Consider the following 11,453-nt stretch of genomic DNA (forward strand, 5'->3'; position numbering starts at 1 on the left):
AGGAAGGGGATAAGAGAAGGGAGGGGGGAAAGATAGAAGAGAAGGCAGACCAGGGGAAGGGGTATTTAGAATGCATGCCATCTTGGGGTGGGGGGAGGGGTGAGAAATTTGGAACTCAAAAACTTGTAGAAGTGAATACTGAAAACTAAAAATAAATAAATTTATATTGAAAGGGCAAAAAAAAAATTTAAAACATTTTAATTTATGGAATAAAAGTAAGCACTGCCATAAACATAGTACAATAAAAAGATGATTATACATAAAACTGCAAAAAAAAAAAAGAAAGAAAGAAAAACAGCCTTTTTCTCTGCATGTCTGGCCAGGTTGGAGATTACAGAGATAAAAGAGAAGGTAATCTTTTCTCTCAGTCTGCAGGAATTCATGGTTTTATAAAACCAGAGACTAAATTTCTGATTAAAATGTAAGTTCTGTACTGTAAATTTCCAAATCGTGGTTTCAATGTTTTTATAACTGCTGAAATATCTTAAGTGAGGTTGGGGGTACTGCTCTATAGAATTTGTTTTAAGGAAAAATAAGAAATAATGTACTTAAAGTAGTGATGGTAAAGTGAAGTAAGTAATCTAGAGTATAAAATGAAAGGTTAGTTTCAAAGTTTGTAGGCTTTATCAAAGACCACTGGAGAGAAGAGGAACAGAGAAAGTTCAAGTAAGTAGAGATGAGAGGAGAATAGGTAGAAAAGCTGAAAAAAAAGTTTGAAGTCTGTTTACTCAAACAATGTGAATGAAGGTAGGGGTTTGGACTTTTTGGAAAGTGATTTGAGAAGGTTTTGATGGAAGACAGTGGAGGTAAAATGCAAAGACTCACCTCTCTCAAATTCCCCTCCAAAGAACTTTAAAATAATGCCTAAACCCAAATTCTGGAGAGGTAAAGCAAATAAAAGGATGGGATGAAAAATATCCCAGCCGAGGGCAACTTAGGTGTAAGCCAACAGGAAGGCCTCACACCCCAGCAGCAAAGCTCCTTGGCCCCACAGAAGGCAGCAAACAGCAGGCCACCCCCAGTAAAAGGTGGCAGCAGGACTTGGAGCCAACTAAATCTGTGGCAGCAACTTATGTGGAGCTGTCAGCTCACAAGCTAGTAAGGGGCTGGACAACTGTTCAAGAGGAGATTACAGGGGACTCTTTGCTGGCACTGGATGCAGGACTCGGTTACATTGCCCATACATGGGAGCTGAGTCACAGTTCCGAGCAAATAGGAGCACTGGTATACTAGAACTCCCAGATGCAAGGGAGCAGGGACCCTGGTCACAGTTCCAAGACAGAAAACACTCACAGACCAAAATAAAGGCCAGAAAAACAGTGACCACACCTCTCTTTAGATCATACCACCTTGGAAAAACTGAAAACTTACAGACTCCCAGAACTAGCTTTGAAAACAACAGAACAAAAAACCTGAAGCTTGGGACAGTGCCCCCTCCACCCCAGGATCAGAGCCCAATTTTGACATTGTTACGACAAGAAATAGGCTAGAAAAGTGAGCAAGCAACAACAACAACAACAAAAGAACCTGACCATAGAAAGTCATTATAGTGACAATAAAGATCAAAACACCAACTCATAAGAGGGCAACAAATGTCTATATGCAAAACCTCAAAAAAAATATGTAAAATTGGTCTCAGGCCCAAAAAGAATTCAAGGAAGAGCTCAAAAAGGATTTTAAAAATTAAATAAGAGAAGTAGAAGAAAATTGGGGAAAGGGATGAGAGAACTGCAAGAAAACAATGAAAAAAGAGTCAACAGCTCGGTAAAGTAAGATATACACACACACATGAAAATAACATCTTAAAAAATAGAGTAGGCCAAATGGTAATAAAGGCACAAAAATCAACTGAAAAGAAGAACTCCTTAAAAAGTAGAATTGGCCAAATGGAAAAGGAGGTACAAAAAGTCAAAGAAGAAAACTGTTCTTAAAAATTAGAATTAGGGGAGCAGCGAGGCGGCGCAGTGAATAGAGCACCAGCCCTGAATTCAGGAGGACCTGAGGTCAAATCTGGCCTCAGACACATAACACTTACTAGCTGTGTGACCCTGGGCAAGCCACTTAACCCCATTGCCTAGCCCCCCCCCCCAAAAAAAAAATTAGAATTGGGGAAGTAGAAACTAATGACTCCATGAGACATCAAGAAACAATAAAACAATCAAAATAATTAAAAAATAGAAGATTACATGAAATATCTCATTGGAAAAAACAAATGACCTGGAAAATAGATTGAGGAGAGAGATTCAGGACTACCTGAAAGCCATGATCAAAAGAAGAGCCTACATGTCATCTTTTAAAAAACTGATAAGGAAAACCCCTGATATCCCATAACCAGCAGTTAAAATAGAAATAGAAAGATCCAAAAATCATCTCCTGAAAGACATCCTACAATGAAAACTCTAAGGAATATTACAGCCAAATACCAGAGTTCCCAAGCCAAGGAGAAGATTCTGCAAAGCAGCCAGAAAGAAACAATTCAAATATTGTGGAGCCACAGTCAAGATCATACAGGATTTAGTGGCTTTCTACATTAAAGAATCAAAAGGCTTGGAATATGATATTCCAGGGGGCAATGGAGCTAGAATTACAACTAAGAATCAATTAACCAGAAAAACTAAGAGAAAGGTTTGATCATGCTTACACTCTGTTCTTGAAGGACCATTTGAAGGGTCTGTCCCAACCCTTAGAGCAGGCCTGCAGCACAACCTATGGCCTGCCAAAGGATTCCGGGTGGCCCTCAAAAAATGTAGAGGAGGGGCAGCTAGGTGGCGCAGCGGATAGAGCACCAGCCCTGGATTCAGGAAGACCTGAGTTCAAATCTGGTCTCAGATACATAACACTTACTAGCTGTGTGACCCTGGGCAAGTCACTGAACCCCACTGCCTAGCCCCTCCCCCCCAAAAAAAAGTAGAGGAAAAAGAAATCCTCTACATTTTGGCAGCCACAGGTTGTACAGAAGACCTTAGGGTCTCCCAGGCTCCAAAATAAGGGGATGGGAATTCTAGGCCTATGGTTTCCCATGGTGAAAACTGCAGAGAATAGTAGATGCCTCAGGGAAAGGTGAAATATGCACTTTATCTACCCTTTTAAAATATTTGGGACTTGGTTAATCATGAAAGAATTGATTTGGCTTACTGGGTAATTTTAAAGGAACCAAAAGCACTATATAAATATTTGTTATATATTGGTCTTGAATGCAATCAATATAGAATGAAAACAATAATAAATTCTAAAGACATAAATAATAAATTCTAGATAATTTGGAAAGGCATTCCACTGAATTGATGTCACTTGACTGGCAATATATTTTGTTTGATGATTTAAATATATGATATCATGTATGTTGTTAGGTATTTTAAAATATTTTCTTATATTATAAAATTTGAGAAACCATTGTATCAGAAATACTGTTAGAAAAGTAACTTCTCTTTTAATCTGGATGTTGTTAGATTATTAACTGAACTGTGGCAAAAATGTTTGAAAACTGTTAAATATTTAGGGTACATTTCCTTTAAAGTAGATAATAATATGCTTAAAGAGTTATTAAACTGTCTATACTTTTTGACCCAGCAATACCACTATTAGGTATGATTCCCAAGATGATTAGGGAAAGGAAAAATAACCTTTTTGTTCTAAAATATTAATAGCAGCTCTCTTTGTGGTAGCAAAGAACTACAAATTGCAAGGATGCCCATCAATTGGGGAATGACTAAACAAGTTGTGGTACATGATTGCAATGGAATACCACTGTGCTATACAAAACGATGAGCTCATTGATTTTAGAAAAACATGGAAAAACTTGCATGAAATAATGAAAAACTAAATGAGCAGAATCAAGAGAATGTTGTATACAGTAACAGCAACAGTTCTAAGAACAACTTAGAGTGACTAAGTAATTTTTAGTATTAAATACTCAAATCAATTCCAAAGGCCCTATGAAAAAATATGCCATCTGCCTCCACAGAAAGAACTGACAGATATATAGTATGGTTCGTTCTCTCTCTCCATATACATATATACATGTGTGTACATATATATATATATACATACATGTATGCGTATGTGTGTGTATGTGTGTGTGTGTACACACACACATCTAATGGTGGCCAGCCCTAGGGCAGGATGGGGGGGATTAAAAAATATGTATAAAGTGCACAGCAGAGAAAAGAAAATTTAGGAGAACATAGAGTAGCTTTGAAAATGTTGGGTAGTACTTACTATATAGTTTTTCAAAAAAAGTGAACAGTGTGAAATGCAAATTTATGATTTTATAGTGAATCCTCTTTTTATGTTGTGTTACATACAGAGAAAATGTTCTCTTTGTCTTTATATATTTAAGTTCAAAATGAATAAAAAACATATCAATAGGTCCTAATTTAAAAAAAAACGGATAATAAAAATGACTGTTAGAAGAAAAAATAGTAAAGATCTCTTTGAGTTATCCTTATCCATGAGGTTCTTTTGGACTTTTGACTTAGGCAAAGTGCTAAGATCTTATCCGTACAGATAGGTGTGATAAAATTCTAAAGTACTGAAATTTAAGAAACTAGGACCACACCCAAAGTAGAGGATTTACACATTTGTTTATAATAAAGAGTTCTATCCTATAGATTATTTGGCTTTTACTTATGAAAATTATGAAATTTTAAGTGTTACTAAGGGCACCTAGATGGCACAGTAGATAGAGTTCTGGATCTGGAGTCATGAAAACTCATCTTCCTGAGTTTAAATCTGGCCTCAGACACTTACTAGCTATGTGACACTGGGCAAGTCACTTAACCCTGTTTATCTCAGTTTCTTCATCTGAACAATGAATAGGAGAAGAAGGCCAAACACTCCAGTTATCTTTGCCAATAAAACTAAACTACAACAAAAAGTAACAATAGAGACCTTAGATTCAGTGATTTCATTTTGCCTTAAGCAATATGGATGTTAGTCTGGAAACTTACAGTGGCCAGAATTTTTTCCAGAATGTGGTTGTTTTTAATTTATAAATGAAGGATAAATGAAATTACTTCATAGTTCCTTTTTGTTAACCTGCTGCAACATGAAAAAAATAAGAACCACTTAACCCTAAGCTGTCATTAATAAAATGTTTGCTATTTCAGGTAAAATCTCTAGGGATTGTAATTTGATATTATTCTGAGTTTTATTTCAGGTTGTCTGAATTCTCATGAAGCCAACAGCCCATTCAGCAGAAACTCTATGTGCTGCTCAACAGGAGTACAATCTGAGAACTACTACAAGTGAATTCTGACCTTGGGAAAAGTTGAGAGGACAATATTATAGGCAAAGGTAGGATCCTCCTGACTCAGCTTCCCATGGTTTTATTTCCATTCTGAACGAGAAATTTTCCCATCAGGTTAGTTCTGAACCTGGCTTTTAATACCCTGTGAATAATGTAGAATTTTGGTATATGACTGAGTGTTTTTTAATAAAATAGAGTGGTAAATTTTGAGAAAGCAACAAGACCGGACTGTTTTCTCTAGAACTAGGAGATACACACACACACACACACACACACACACACACACACACGACTTGTGTCCAAATGTTTCTAATGGGATGCACAGACTTTGAATATGTTTTAGTAAAAAGTTCTCAAAGTTGGATTAAGGATTTTGTGCATAAAATTGCAGTGATAAATGCAAACAATGTAAAATTATTTTTCTATTTTGAAGTCTCCAATAATTTTTTTTAAAAAATTTTTTTTTGCTTTTTAGGCAATTGGGGTTAAGTGACTTGCCCAGGGTCACACAGCTAGTAAGTGTCAAGTGTCTGGTCTGAGGCCAGATTTGAACTCAGGTACTCCTGACTTCAGGGCTGGTGCTGTATCCACTGCGCCACCTAGCTGCCCCTAACAAACAATTGATTCCATTTCCCAATAGTATACAAGCTTCTTGAAGGCAAGGGCTGTTTTTCCATTTGGTCTTTTCTATCTGTAGCACCTATGAGCCTTTCATGTAATATATGTTTTCTTTTTTTTTTTTTTTTGCTAGGCAATGGGATTAAGTGACTTGCCCAGGGTCATGCAGCTAGTGTTATGTGTCTGATGCCGGATTTGAACTCAGGTCCTCCTGAATCCAGGGCCGGTGCTCTATCCACTGTGCCACCTAACTGTGCCACCCAGCTGCCCCTCCAATAATTTTAAGGGACAGAAGAGCTCATTTTCTAAGTCAAGCCCTTGCGGATTTTTTTTCTTAAGATTCTTCCTTCAGCCTGTTGATGGCAGTGTACATATCAGGTAGAGTTTAAGTAAAAATAAAAATAGCAAGTGGTATGTAAAATCTTAAATTCTCTGAAGTTTCAGGTGAATTATGGGTTCCTATTTTGATGCTCTTCTTCTGACTGCTGTTAATAGGATCAGAACCATAAGGCTTGAGCTAATTTTTACCACATGAATTATTGGAATTTATCGGATTAAATTATTGGAAAACGATGGGAAGTTGTACTAATTTCTATTGAGTCTTCCTAGTGGCAGAATTTAGCAGAATTACTTAGGAATCTCTGAGTGACTTGGAACCAAAGAAGCAGATTTACTAGGAGAAATCCCCTTCAGAGCTGCCCAGAGAACAAGACTTACTCCTGAACGTCCAAGGGAAGATGTTTCCAGGGACCAGACAACTACCTGGGACATCTGGGACTCAAGATGAAATGTGATTAGATGAACATTGGGAATGGATTACCAGGTACAAGGAGAATTGATGTTATTTAATATTGACAGTTGTTATTGTATTGCTTTAGCTTTTGGTTTCATGGTGTTTATGTTTGCTGAGTTTTCTTGATTCCCTGACTTAGTTTACCTACAGAGTCTATTTAACAAGGTTTGTGTCCTTAAGGGGTACTGCATAATTGTCACCATTGCATAATAGTCAAACATTGCTTTTTTAGTTTAAAAATTGGTTCATAACCTTTCATTGTGTAATCGTTGCATGGCATAATTCTATTTGTCATGCCACTACACGGTAAACAGAGCAGCAATGTATTCACCAATGGATACACATTTATCTCTCACGCACTGCAAGCCACAAGCCTAGAATGCTCAGTGCATGTGCACTGTCAGTATATTTCCAAAAGCCAACTTGCGTGGTCTGTTTAGTGCGCTGCAGTACTAACGGCATTGTCACTCAACCCAATGAAGAGCCGTAGGTGCAAGTGCAGCAGACGGCAGGAGAAGCTGCCGTAAGTCATGTGACATGGTAAAGACTTGCATATTCTTGCACTAGTGTAAGAAATAAGAGTTAAGTTTCCACATAAGTAGATAGAAATCAGCACAGGTTTGAAAGACCGGGAACCACTTGAAGGCCAATCAATGAGGGAATAGCCAGTGGGTGAGAAGAAACCACAAACAAGGGGCCCAGGCTGAAAGGCTTCAACTAGGCTGGGGTTAATCTCCAGTCAGCAGCTTTTTGCTACTGCACAAGCGTAATAGGGTTCATGAATATTACCTTCTCTGCCCAGGGGGGAGCAATAACACAATTTTAGGCACAAATTGTATGTTAAGGGGTCGGGATCACATGTATGTAAAATATATGAACCCAGAAGGATTAGGACCAATCCTGATCCAGAAGGGAGGAGTTAGGCAATTACTAACTACAAAGCTTGCTCTCACTTCTGTACTCGGCACCTTCTCCCCTCCTGCGGAGGTGTGCCCCTGGAGACTGGAGGAACCATTCTTCAACCTCTCCAATAAAGAAAGCTTGAGGCACCAGTTTTCGGAATTGAGTCTGGGGTCTTCTTTATAACACTAGCTAAACTGTACTGTGTGTCTGACAGTGATGTATTAACATGCAAAGCATTTCTTTCTGATTACAGGTATATATAAAAACTATTCTGGGGCTTCAAGCTGAAAGTGATTGCGTTTGCTGAACAGCATGGAAACAGCTGTGGAAAGACAGTGAGTGAAAAGTTGGTGCAAGCCTGGCAGAAACTAAAAGAGAAGCTAAAAAACACAAACCTTTCTAGACACGTTTTTAAAGGTCCTAAAACAGGCAAGTTTCCACAAATCAATGAAGTATTTGTGTATGTCAATGAAATGCACAAAAATGGCTGCAATGTATCCTATGAGATGTTGCAAATGAAGGCACGGGAGGCAGTGCACAAACATGACATTCTTACAACTCTGTTCAAGGAGAGTCATGGGCGGGTTATGAGGTTCATCTGATGACACAATCTGTCTATGAGAAGGAGAACCATAATATGCCAAGAGTTGCCACCTGATTACACTGACAAGGTTGAAAGTTTCCATCGATTTGTTTTGCATATGTGCCAGGAAACTTTATACTTACTTTCTCAAATCTATACTGCTGATCAGACTCCAGTTTTTTTCAACATACCTCTCAAAAGCACTATTGCACTGAAAGGATCATCGAATGTACCTATGCAAATCCGTGGTAATGAGAAATTATGATAGATGGTAATGCTTGCTGTTACAACTGATCAAAGGAAGCTACCAACTTACATAATTTTCAAGAGGAAAAAAATGCCTAAGGGAATGCAATTTCCCCATGGAATTCAGGTATGAGTGCAATGAAAGGGTTGGCTGCACTTAAAAAGGGAGAAAATTTATAGTTAAGAACCTCTGATAAAGGCCTCATTTTTCAAATATATAGAGAACTGAGTAAATTTATAAGAACACAAGTAATTCCCCAATTGATAAATGGTCAAAAGATATGAATAGGCCATTCTCATACAATGAATCAAAGTTATCTATAGTCATGAAAAACTGCTCTAAATCACTATTGATTAGAGAAATGCAAATTAAAACAACTCTGAAGTACCACCTCACACCTATCAGATTGACTAATATGACAAAAAAGGAGAATGACAACTGTTGGAGGGGATGTGGGGGAAAAATGTGACACTAATGGGTTGTTGGTGGAGTTGTGAACTAATCCAATCATTCTGGAGAGCAATTTGGAACTATGCCTAAAGGACTGCATACCTTTTGATTCACCAATATACCACTGCTAGGTCTATTTCCCAGAGACATCCCCCAATAAAAGAGAAAGAACCTATTTGTACACAAATTTATAGCAGCTCTTTTTTGTGGTGGCTAAGAATCAGAAATCAAAGGGATACCCATCAACTGGGAAATGGCTAAACAAGCTGTGGTATATGATTGTGATAGAATATTATTGCCTTAAGAAATGAGAAGCAGGATGATTCAGAAAGACATGGAGACTTATATGAACTGAAGCAAACTGAAGTGAGCAGAACCAGGAGAGCACTGTACATAGTAACAGCAACATTGTATGATGAAAAACTGGCGAACGCCTTAGCTATCCTCAGCAATACAATAATCCAAGACAGTCCCAAAGGACTACTGATGAAGCATGCTATCTGCCTCTAGAAAAAGAAGTGATACTGTCTGAATAGACTGAAGCAAGCTTTTTCACTTTTTCTTTCATTATTTTTTTGTTCGAGTCTCCAAATGTCTTAGGTGATTATACATGTATAAACTATATTGGATAGGGAGGGGAGAGGGAAGGGAAGGATAAAATTTGGAACTCAAAACTTAAAAGTTTAAAAAATTGTTTTAATATGTTACTAGGGAAAAAATAAAATATTAAAAAAATGTTTAAATAGTAATAAAAGAGACCTGAGAAACTGGGGAATCCTTATTACAAAACTTGGTTCCAAGCCCATTCCTTTTCACCTTGACCTGGGAGGGCCAGCAGTTTACCTAGACTTGCCTACCTCAAAGCCACACTGAGAGCCCCACCTACTTCACAGTTCTTGAAAGCAAACCTTGCTGACCTTGAGTTTCCTTCAGGGTCCACCCTCCTCTAATATGCATATGATTTATTCATGTGCTCCCCACATCCAGAATCTTCTAAGACTGACTCCATTTTTCTCCTTACATCCTTGGCCCACAAAGGCCATAAGGCATGTAAAAAAAAAGCTACAGTTTGCTAAGCTCCCAGGTTAAGTTTTTAAAGACATGTGATCTCACTCAGTGGTCTACACCTTGACCCAGCCTGGTTGATGGTAGTGTTGAGCTCCCTTCCTTCAACCAAGTAACAGCTTTGCAGTTTCTTAGAACTCACTGGCTACTGGACGTTCTGGATCCCCGTCCCTAAGTCACTCCCCTGGGACAAAGTTTCTGAGGCTGCATTTGTCTATCACGAACTGGCCTTCTCATGTTCCCTGGCTATGAGCTGCCTTAACTACTTCCTCCCCTTCCTTTTCTTAGTGGGAAAAGGTAGAATAGTCTTAGAATTTTGTATCAGAAACATAGGGAAAATTTCTGACCACTCAGGTACTATAGCAAGATCCTTGACCCAGTGGTTAGGAAACTTCTACTGTGCCTTTGAGCTGCTGTTGCACCCTCAGACCTTTTGGTCTTAGTGGAAGAGGTGACTTTAAACTTCCCTTTAGTCCTACCTGTTTCCCATGCAATTAATACTCTTCCAAACTCTCATCACACCCAGCATTTCCCCAGCAGCCACCTTGTAGGATTAGAGAGAGATCTTCCTTCTATCCAAACCTAGGAAACTGAGTTTAAAAACCCAGATTTCTCCTGGGACACTGACAGTTCCTGCCTCCAAAATGATTACAGGAACCTGATGGCCAGGTGCTCTACCACTACCACTGAGAAGTTGTACCCTTCCCCTCAGCCTCTTCAGCCTAACAAGCCAAACGTGAAACACTGACCCAAGCTTGTGAATTAGCAAAAAGAAAACAGGTGAACATTTACATGGACACCTTTGTAATGGCACATAATTTTGGGATGTTGTACAAGTATTGATACTTCTTGGCTTCTTCTGGCACTCCCACTAAGAACAGGGTGCAAGTTTTGAGACTGCTTGACTCCCTCTTGTTGCCAGCAGCAGTGGCCATTATTAAAGTTCTAGGACAGTCTTGTGAAGGCTCTCCCTATGTCCCGGGAAATGCCTTTACTAACCTGAATACTAAGCAGGCTGCCCTTCAACCCCCAGTCCCCATAGGTCTGTCCTCCTCCATGTTTGCAGGGCCTGCCCCTAGACTTACACTGACCACAGCAGAAATTGTGGCAGCCCAAAAGGCCATGTTCTAGCCTATCCAGAACAGGTTTGAACATACATAAGGAACAAAAACTCTGGGTTCTGGCATGGACCAAATGGTCACCTAGTCCTCCCTGACTCCCTGTGTCCTCCTATGGTAGAATGCCCAGAGTCATGGGGGTCCACACAAATTGCTTAGTTTGGCCCACCAATATTGGTGTGGGAAGATGAGACAAGCTGTGAATGTTTTTCTGCAACGTGAAGTCTGTAAATTTCTAAAAGTCCCCATTTAATTACTGATGGCCAAACTGCAAATAACCAAAACTACTAATATGAAACCTGTGAATGTCATGGGATGACTGTATAATCCTTCAGGGATTCTTTTCTTAATGGACATTTAATTAAAGAGACGACTTTCAAATATTTCTGATGAAAAGACCAGAGCTGAACAGAAACTTTAATGTTAAA

The sequence above is a fragment of the Phascolarctos cinereus genome, unplaced genomic scaffold, assembly GCF_003287225.1.
Source record: "Phascolarctos cinereus isolate Bilbo 61053 unplaced genomic scaffold, phaCin_HiC Scaffold_4;HRSCAF=312, whole genome shotgun sequence".
Classification (NCBI taxonomy): Eukaryota; Metazoa; Chordata; class Mammalia; order Diprotodontia; family Phascolarctidae; genus Phascolarctos; species Phascolarctos cinereus.